A 10,685-nucleotide genomic window follows, 5' to 3' on the forward strand; every position below is an offset into this window, starting at 1 on the left:
ATAATGTTTCAGTTTGTCAGAAGTAAAGGAAAAAAAAATTGCTCAATATATACTGATTTACATGTGTAAACTTAGTAACTCCGTTAGACATGGGTATTACAAAATAACCCAGTATGATACTCTCATTAATTTATGGTTATTTAAAATATTTTTCGCATTTATTATAATGAAAATATTCCATTAGTGTTTTATTTGCATTTAATTTGATGCCTGGAAATCATCTGGGGACCCTTACTTGATGTTTCATGACCCATTGAGGGGTCCTGACCCCAACTTTTGGAACCACCGCTCATGACAGTTTGAACAAATCAGACAGAAACATACGACACATTATTTGTTGCACTAGTTTATATAACTTGCCCAACATACTACAATAAATTAAAAGTTTTGAATTACTTAAACGAATGCTTATCACCCGAAAGTTATCAGAATTGTTGTTATAGTCAAACTTTTAAAATAATGTTATGCTCGATCTCATGCATTATCACAAGCTGTAACAAGATGTGTTGTGGTTGACTCTCAGCTACTCCCTATGTTAAATTTTAGCTCAACATCTGTGAAACTGACTGATTTAAAGTGTACATTTGCGTTGGTGAATGTTGATTAGCTTGTGGTCCTGTTGAATGGGACTGACTAAAAGTTTATCACTTGTAGATGTACATGAATACATTCTGAAAGTTTCATTTGGATCCATCCAGTGTTTTATGAGATATTTTGCTAACAGTGGAACAGGGTTAACTTCAGCAGTTACTGCTGAAGTTTTAGGCAAGTTGTGAAGGACTCAACAGCTAATGACTGGGCTGCTCTATAAGTGTCATTAAAAATCAACCAGTGATTTATGATATATTTTGCTAAAAAAATACGAGCTAAAATATTTGAGCACATTTTAATTGAAGTTCTCTGCTTCTGTGTTTAATGCTTTAAGTGCATTAAAGGCAGAAGCATTTATGCATTTAAWGCTTTAAACACACAAATGTTTGTGCATTGTATTTAACTGCCTTGCATCTGGTAGTTTCTGCTGCCATCTGGTGGACCTTATGGGAATAACATGTATTTCAATTTATTCAATTTTGTTTATTTTTTTAGACAGCTAAGTGTAAAGAAACAAACAGAAAATATCATGCATACTCTTAAAGACTAAAAGCAAAACATGCAAAACAGGTCATGCTGTAACCTTTCAATCATATCTCTACATCTTAGAAATGTCTAAATAAATTATCAACAAGCCTTGTCAAAATAAGCACTAAAGATATATTTAAGAGACAGAACAAGTACCCAAACTTAAATAATTAATATTAAGAAGAAAGTATTGTCATTTCTGCACCAGAGATGAATTTATAGAAATACAAAGAAGTGAGTGCAGGTAGTGAAGAACAGATCAGATAAAACTAAATAAATGCAAGGAAAAACAAAACATAGGAACCACCAACTTTAAATATATTCATTAAAACACTTTATATTTAAGCAAAATTATAATATTTCAATTGTAAGAAGCTCAAAGAAGTAAAACAAGGCTGACACACACTAATCAGAAATTTTCTGAATTTAGTGGGAGTTGCTTTTCTTCATTCTGTCAGCAGAGGGCAGCAGACAGCAGCTCGTGAGGACTGCAGCAGGAGGCACTGCTTACATTTCTGAGGCACTTGTAGGAATAGATGAGGGTTTTTGATATCATGTTCTCAGTCTTTCTGAAATCCAATCCAATAATAAGTCTGATAAAACCATTTACAACAGTTTTATTTCATTTCATTTTATTTTATGGTAACATAGCAGTGAATGCAGCTTTGTGTGAAAATCAGAAGGAAAACTGTCATCCTGTGCATGCCCGAAGTAGATTTATGCCGATCTTGACCTCGTACCATGACCTCAGACATCAAACACAATGACTAAAAAATGTAGGCTGGGATGATCCTTTATGTGCTGATGCACTGTGGGGTGTAACCCATCAAAAAAGATAATGAAAACAAAAGAATCCTCCGGCCCTGAAAACACTTTAGTGCTTGGAAAATGTTTTTGTATCACGGCACTGTGGGGACTACATAGTTTAAATGCTCCTTAACTTGGTGACAGGTCTGGTAAACAACATCCAGTGGTGGACCTGGTAACGACTCCGTTTTCAATTCTGGTAACATATAAGCTTTGAAGTCAAGGACAAGAGGAAAATGTGTCCGCGGGGTCTCTGGAATCCATGTGAAGCAGCACAACAACAAGGGGCACCATTCAGACGGGTGACCAGCAATTTATGTGGGAATTCAGCTGAGAATCATTGTGTGAGGTAAAAGCCAAACAGATTTGTCTCYTCCCTGGCCCCTTCCTCCTTTTACTGACTTCTCATGATTGACTTTGATGGGGAGAAGATGATAGAAAGAAACAAAGCCGTGCGGCTCAATTCACTTCTAATAGAAAATAGGTAAATGAGTGGGTGGGATSCAGAAGTCATGATTAGAATGAAAATCAAATTTCAACAAATCAATCTGCTAAGGAGAGGAGAGGAGAGGAGGTTCAAATGGAGGCGACAGGCCAAAGTGAGCTGAGTATGAGAAAAGTGGATCTCTCCTTTGAAAAGCTCCTCCGGCTGGGTTCCCCTCCTACAGCGCCGATGGAGCGGCTGCCCCCTAACTAGCACCCCCACAGCTGCCCTCCATGTGCTGAAGCCTGGACACCCGGACCACAACATATGGAGGCCAGGCCCAGTGWCCTGCTCTCCAGTGTGTTCCTCAGCTGGTGATCAGCTGGAGTCTGCAGCAGAGTCAGGTGTTCTACAGGTTAAACTCTCACTGCAGGTGGAAACGAGCTGATAACAGACTCATTCAATCAATGCTTTCAAGTAAAGAAGTTACTTTTTCTTTCAAGAAGCCAGACTTTCATGTAAGCTTTTAAAGAGGTTTAGATCAATATTTTCTTTGTGCTTTATGAAAAATTTAAACACTTTTTTAGATCATTACCTGATCAACAAAGAAACAAAAGACAATAAGTTCATATTTATTTAAAATTAATAATTACAGCTGGTTAAAAGGCTTTTTGTTCAGGCAACAAAAACCTGTTTTATAACAAGAGAAATAAGAATTTAAATCTCAGTTGTTGTTTTTTTAATCAGCATTCAATCTGTACTTTTGAGTTAAATGATTTTAAGAACAGCAGCACAGTAGCTCAGTTGGGAAAGTTGTTGCCAGATCAAATCCCAGCRCAGGGACCTTTCTGGGTAGAGTTTGCATGTTCTCTCTGTGCATGTGTGGGTTTTCTCTGAGTATTCTGGTTTCCTCCCACAGACCAAAATCATGCATGTTAGGTTTATTGGTAACTCTAAATTATCCTTAGGTGTGAGTGAGAGACTGGAGACCTGTCCAGTGTTTACCCTGCCCCTCACACTGGTGGATATGGGCACCAGTGCCCCCCCACCGATGGATGGATTTTGAGGACTGCATATGTTTAATGATTTGTGTTGTGTTTGACATGAAATAGTTGTTTTGATCACACTGTGCTCTAACATGACTAGTCTTGATGTAAATYCATTAAAAACCATCCTATGTAGAAATGACAAAAAAGCATATATATTAAGTTTATACATTTTTTAAGATTTGAGAAGCTTTCTATGTTGAAAATTTGCATTAAGGCAAAAATTCTTCTCATCAGATTCCTTCTTTAATTTTTTCAGTAATTCTTCATAGTGTAATTGTCCCAACTTCTGTCTGCTGCAGGTAGGATATTGACTGTTTATATTACACCTTCACATTTCCTTTTTTTTTCTGTTGGACTAGCTCGTTCCAAAAATACACTGATAATCTTTAAAAGCAACCATTTCACACTTTTACAACTGACCTGATGAATGAAACCACAAACATTATACACACACATCAATTGCAGTGAGAGCTTTAGGCCGTCAACCCCTCTATTCTGCCATGAACTAATGTTGACTCACAGTAGATGGTGTTCATTCTGATGCTAATGGAAGTTTTCGATAGCTACTTAACCACATCACCCCTCTCTGTACAGCTGCACCGACAGCAGAGTGTGTGTGGAGAGACGAAAGAAAGAAAGAAAGAAAGAAGACAAAATGCCTGAAGGAAACACTTGTTAACAGGTTACAGTTCAGTTTAATGCTGGTTTTACACAGGACGACTGAGCTGAAGACGTGTTAGTTCATGGAGACAATAACTGTAAACCCAAGATGATTCATAGTTAAGTGTGACTGAAAAGGAAGTGGTTTTGGTAGTTTAGGGTCAGCAGTTAGAAATCTGACCCTTTGACACCAGACGGATGCTTGCCTCTTGGCCTGGTGTGTCACAATGTAGAGCTGGATGATGAACAGGTGGTCATTAAAACTGCTGTAATCCCCTCCATGAATATAAGGAGGACAGGAAGACCTAAAGAGAAAAGGAAAGAGAGAAATGGGGAAAGGAAGACAAAGGGAAACGGACAGCCAGGGCAACAGGGCAAGTAAGTAGTGGGTGGGGAGCGTTTGATGCCTGGACCGTGGGCTCCTTAGCCCAGTCTGCGGGCCATGCTTCAGAGCGGATGTGTTAACAGTTTCAGGCTCAATGGAGGGAGAAATCCCCACAAAGGGAGGTGTACAAATATTGTGGGAAATCCGTTTGCTCTTTAATATTTCATGAAGGGCCACAATCTATTCATAGGACTCAATTCCTTTGGAGGGGGCCCACATTCAGGCTCACTCCGCGGGCTCAATGGGCAGCCCTTAATTGAGTGCCCGCTCATTCTTCACATCCCTGGCAAATTGTTCCCAATGAAAGCCCCCGGCTCTTCATCCTCCTCTTCTTCTCCGTGAGAGTGGCAAAAGAAAAGGGGGCATGCCTTGCTGGTGGTGCATGTGGGAGGGAGGAATAAGCAAAGGAGGGGTAGGTGTGGATCAAATATGATAATAGGCCAAATGGGATGGTAGAGTGCAGAAATGTGGGGGTGGTAGACTAATCCTCAGGGTGGGTGACGGAGGGGGTGGGTCACATTCCCCTAGAAGGCACAAGTGTCGTAGCATCTCTATGTGACTCAGTAGAAAGGTTACACATGACTGTGTATGATTACAGAGAAYGTGAATGCWTCATTTAWTGAACATTTTATTGATCCAAGCACTGTGTTGAAAAAGAGAACACTTTAAAGTTTAAAAAATCTGTTGAACCTCTCCCATTCATGTATTTAACTTGCTTCTGTTTTACAGGTCCGATCAGGTCGTAGAGTGCTGCTGCCTATCTCCAGCTGTCACTGAGCAAGAGGCCATCAATCATGAACAGTCTATCACATGGACACGAACAACCGTTCACACTCTCACCCACACCTAGGGAATATTTAGAGTTACCAATTAGCCTAACATGCATGCTTTTGGTCTGTAAGAGGAAACTGAAGAACTCAGGGGGGGGGGGAAATGCATGCAAACTCCATCCAGAAAGACCCCATTCTCGCTGAGAGGTGACAACTCTAAGTGTGTCTTCTCTGTTGAACCTAGACTACAGTCTAGAAAAGGTCAATGTTATAATGATCATGTTGCTTTCTYTCTTTAATCTGTATCCTCCTGAGTCTTTTTTTCTGATTCTCCTACTGTTTAAAAGTTAAGACACTGCAGGTTGTGTAATTACCATCCTGAATGCAAACTGTTGGTGCTGGACAAAGTTTTTTTTTTGTAAAATGACGGCACTGGGTTGTATGATGMAATGAATTTATATTTGAAAATAATGGTTTTTATTGAGTTTCAGTCAGGACTTAGACCAGGCCAGTGGCATCACTAGGCCTAGTTTAGGGGGGTTGGAGCCCCCCTAAAATATTTTAAAGCCCCCGAAATTATTTTGGTGTGAAAAAAATTATTTAATTTATTTTTTTTACAAAAATTCAATATGATGTGGTCAGAATAAATAATTGTTTAATAATTCATTATTAACTAAAATATATGATCATAAATCTGTCAGTTTCCCTTTAATTTATAGTGTAAGGTAGAGATCCTCTTTGGTGAGAGGTTATCCAATCCACGCATACAGCGGGTAAAATATGTATTGAACACGTCAACATTTTTCTCAGTAAATATATTACTAGAGGTGCTAATGACATGAAATTTTCACCAGATGTTGGTAACAACCCAAGTGATCCATACATACAAAGAAATCAAACCATAAATGTCCAGAAATGAAGTTATTTGTAATAATGTGGAATGGCACAGGGAAAAAGTATTGAACACATGAAGAAAGGGAGGTGTAAAAAGGCATGGAAAGACAGCCAGCTGAACTCTCTCAGTAATTAGAAAGCAAGCCTGCCTCTTGTCAGTGCAAGTTAATATCAGCTGGTTCAGTCCCAAATGATGGCCAGGTATCACACAAGAACCATCTGATGATGGGTAAAAGTAAAGAGCTCTCTCAAGACCTTCACAACCTTATTGTTGCAAAGCATAATGATGGCATCGGTTACAGAAGAATGTCTAAACTTCTGAAGGTTCCAGTGAGCACTGTTGGGGCCATAATTCAGAAGTGGAAAGAACATTATTTCACCATAAACCGACCACGACCAGGTGGTCCTCACAAGATTTCTGACAGAGGAGTGAAAAGAATGATCAGAAGAGTTGTCCAAGAGCCAAGGACCACTTGTTGAGAGCTTCAGAAAGACCTGGAATTTGCAGGTACGATTGTTTCAAAGAAAACAATAAGTAATGCACTGAACCACCATGGCCTGTATGCACGTTCACCACGCAAGACTCTGCTGAAGAAACAGCATGTTGAAGCTCCTTTAAAGTTTGCTGCACAACATTTAAACAAGCCTGTGTAATACTGGGAGAATATAGTCTGGTCAGATGAGACCAACATTGAACTGTTTGGATGCCAGAATACACATCATGTTTGGAGGTCAAATGGCACTGCACATCAGCCCCAAAACACCATACCAACAGTGAAGTTTGGAGGTGGGAACATCAAAAATGACAGATTTTCTTTTCTGGATCTCTGACAAACGGACATCAATCTCTGAACTCACAAGGTTTTGCTTTTTTTAGTTTTCGCTGTCATTTTTCATGAATGAACACTTGTATCTGAGGCAGGAAACATAGCCTTATACGGTGTTTTTGGGGTGGTAATTATGCTAATCTCCTCTCGCGTGCACAAGCAGCTGGATACGAACAGGTGGAAATTACGCAGCTCATTTACGCACTTTTCCTGAAGATAGAAGAGTTTGTTGAATCTGATGTGGCATGTTCGTACGAACCCTTTGTACGAACAAAAGTAAGAGAAATTTAGGATAAGAATACGAACATGTTCTTGCATGAGGCCCAATGAGCCCAAACACAAAGCCAAGGAAACTCAGTTGGTTTCAGAGAAAGAAACTAAAGCTGCTGGAATGGCCCAGCCAATCACCTGACCTGAATCCAACAGAAAATCTATGGAAAGAACTAAAGATCAGAGTTCATAGAAGAGGTCCACGAATCTAGATTTGAAGACTGTTTGTGGAAGAATGGGCCAAAATCATACCTGAGCAATGCATGCCACTAGTTTCTCCATACAGGAGGCGTCTTGAAGCTGTCATTGACAACAAAGGCTTTTGTACAAAGTATTAGATAAATTTCAGTAAGTGTGTTCAATACTTTTTCCCTGTGCCATTCCACATTATTACAAATAACTTCATTTCTGGACATTTATGTTTGATTTCTTTGTATGTATGGATCACTTGGGTTGTTACCAACATCTGGTGAAAATTTCATGTCATTAGRACCTCTAGTAATATATTTACTGAGAAAAATGTTGACATGTTCAATACTTATTTTACCCGCTGTATATATAATACACACACACAATACAAACATATAATATACAAAAATTCTGTGCGTCTCCTGGGGGCTAAGCCCCCCTTGTACTTAAAACCTAGTGACACCCCTGGACCAGGCCATGGTACAAAAAGCCAATACCTTCACAATTGGAGACTAGCTGGTGACTCAAAATCGCAAGAAAAAAGTCAAATTTGTCATTGCACTGAATTTTGAGTGTTTGAAAGCGACTAGCAAACACTGCAACCATGTTTTGCATAGCAATAATTTTTGGGAAATCATGGCCTGTTCGACGCCYTTTGTTCAGTACACCAGTAGTTTCTTTCTTATTCAGGACAAATAGTTGTGCTTGCTAAGCCTAATTATTGTCTAATGGCTCTGATGGATGTTCCTTTTTTTCAGCTTCCAAATGGCTTGCTTTGCTCCCATAGACTACTCTCTGATCTTCATGCTGGTTTATCCTCTTTAACAAGAAATACCTACTTTATAGGTTTAAACCCAGGCCAAAAAGTAGACTACTCATGCAAAGCTATTTAATGTTTGAACAATCAACCTTAAAGGCAACACCTGGTCAGTAAAGAACACCTGTCAGTCACATGTTCCACTAGTTTCAGAATCAGTTTTATTGCCATTGTCAGTGAACATTCACAGACTAGGAACTTGCCGTTAAGAACACCCATTCTTTTTTTTACACACACACACACATAACAAACATGGAGGAGAACAGATGATCAGGTCTAACGCAACATGGTCGCGCTACCTTTTGCAGCTTGGAAATACACAACAGGGTAGATAAGGATTTGCCCACTGAGAAACGGGTGGGTTCAAACAAAGGGTGGTGTGTTCGGAGTTGTTTAACCCATCTATATGTAAATATCAGGACATAAATGCTGACATTCTGAACTCTTMTCTTATGCTCATCCTTTGATCTTAAACCCAAATGTCTTCAGTGTACAACAAAAACAAGGGAATTTGACTTGTTCTTCCAATGCTTTTGGAGGGAACTATACATTCATTCTAATGACATCAGCCATACAGTTGACCTATTTTGGATAAACTACTTGATATTTTGGAAAGCTCAGCCAATGAAGCTCCCATTTAAAATTTGACATGTCTTGAAAATTACTAATTTAAAATAGTTCCATCATAAATGAAGATCTTAAATAAAGTATGTACAGCACAAGGAGGCAAAATAAGGAGTATATCTTTACTTTAGAGAAGATCATTTGGAGTATTATATTTATTTTAGATTTATTGGTGATGATTCTTTATTGGGATATAGCCAATGCAATTTCAAATGTGAGGTTTGAATGGAARAAACACATCAGATGCCTTTCAGGTCACATTCAGTTTGTTGTTTTATTCAAACTGTGTGAGTTTGCAGACGAACATTAAGACTGCATCATAAATGTACACCTCATGCCTGCAGTGAGCGCTTCATCCAGACTAACTCTGCCTCGGTGCACTCGCTCAAGGTGGACGACCAGCTGGGAGTCTGACCTGAGGGCTCGGTCATAGTCAGAGCTCCTGAGGGCCTCCAGCTGCAGCTCAGTTCTCCTGATCTCTGATTAATGGTCATCCTGCTCCTTCTAAGGGCCTATAAGACCCTGGGATCCTGGCTCACTCCCACAGATTCCTTTTCCCTTCTCCTATGTGTGTCCAACAGGCTTATGCTGGCTCATGAGGGGTGGAGAGGACCTGCAGAGAGGAGAAAATCCTCTACCTCCACTCACATTCACACACACAAAAAAAAAGCCAGGACACCCCCCCCCCACCCACACACACACACACGCACTGTGTGTATGCATAATTTATCCCGATGGTACCACCCCTGGTATCCACTAGAAGCACACCCCTGGTGGAGTGTGGCAAAGCCATGCTAAATGGATTCTGCAGAGGAAGAGATTTAAAGCTTTCATAGTGCTTAGGGTGTTCCAGGCGGCTGCATCTTGGAGCTTTGATGGATTGTTCTCAGGTTCATTTCAGGATTTTCGGGAGACTTTGGAATGGTGACTGCATACAAGGGTTCACTGGAATCACAGAACACAGGTTTTAATTGGATTTAACTAGAATTGTCCTATATAAAACTAAGCTTAAACGCCCATCCTTTACTGTGCTGAGGAGAGTTTTGACTCTTAAATGTGTCTCAGCACAACTTTGGTAACTTTAATTATAAGAACAATAGGAGAATGAATGCAATGTTGCTAATCTAACTGGTACACACACGCATAGTTTCTGTGTCAAAACAATTTGATAAAAGATGACCAATGCCAACCAAGACCATTATAAAAAGCCAAAGTATTTAAGAAGAATTTTGTAATAACATCACTCTCCACTTATTAACCTAACAAGTGTAGATGATTAAAAGTTYATCCTTGGAGGCCCATGGTTCAGGGACAATCTAATCCAGTCATCTCCGGATATGAGACACAGTCACCACTCTGTTCCTGGGTCTTTGTATCGAAGGATATTAACACCATAAGAGCCACCTGGTCTGAGAAAGACCCACCTTTTAATGAGTTGATGGCAGGTTTGAATCACAAATGCATAGTTTCCATGTTGGATCTTAGAACGTATTATCTGCTCTGTCTTTAACAAACACCACGAATGTTCAGCCTTCTCATTAAATGTTACTGGGTGTATCCAAGTGTTTAAAGCTTCACTTCAGCGCTGGTCTATAAATTAATTCTGCTAAGTGGCAGCTCACAAGCCCTCTAATTATTTATACTTTTTCTATTGGTCAGGGTGTCACCTAGATAAACACGGTGGAGGTTCATCTCATCTGGTCCACAAAACACCAGAGTGTGCCACTACCAATGGCTCTGCTGAACTCTGACCCTGCTGGGTCACAGAGAGCGTTTGTCCCTTGGTAATTGGACAGAAGGGTGCTTTCGCTCTTCATTTAACCTTTGGGTCCCAAATCCCTGCCCCGCTC

This window comes from Austrofundulus limnaeus, unplaced genomic scaffold (genome assembly GCF_001266775.1).
Source record: "Austrofundulus limnaeus strain Quisiro unplaced genomic scaffold, Austrofundulus_limnaeus-1.0 Scaffold882, whole genome shotgun sequence".
NCBI classification, from domain to species: domain Eukaryota; kingdom Metazoa; phylum Chordata; class Actinopteri; order Cyprinodontiformes; family Rivulidae; genus Austrofundulus; species Austrofundulus limnaeus.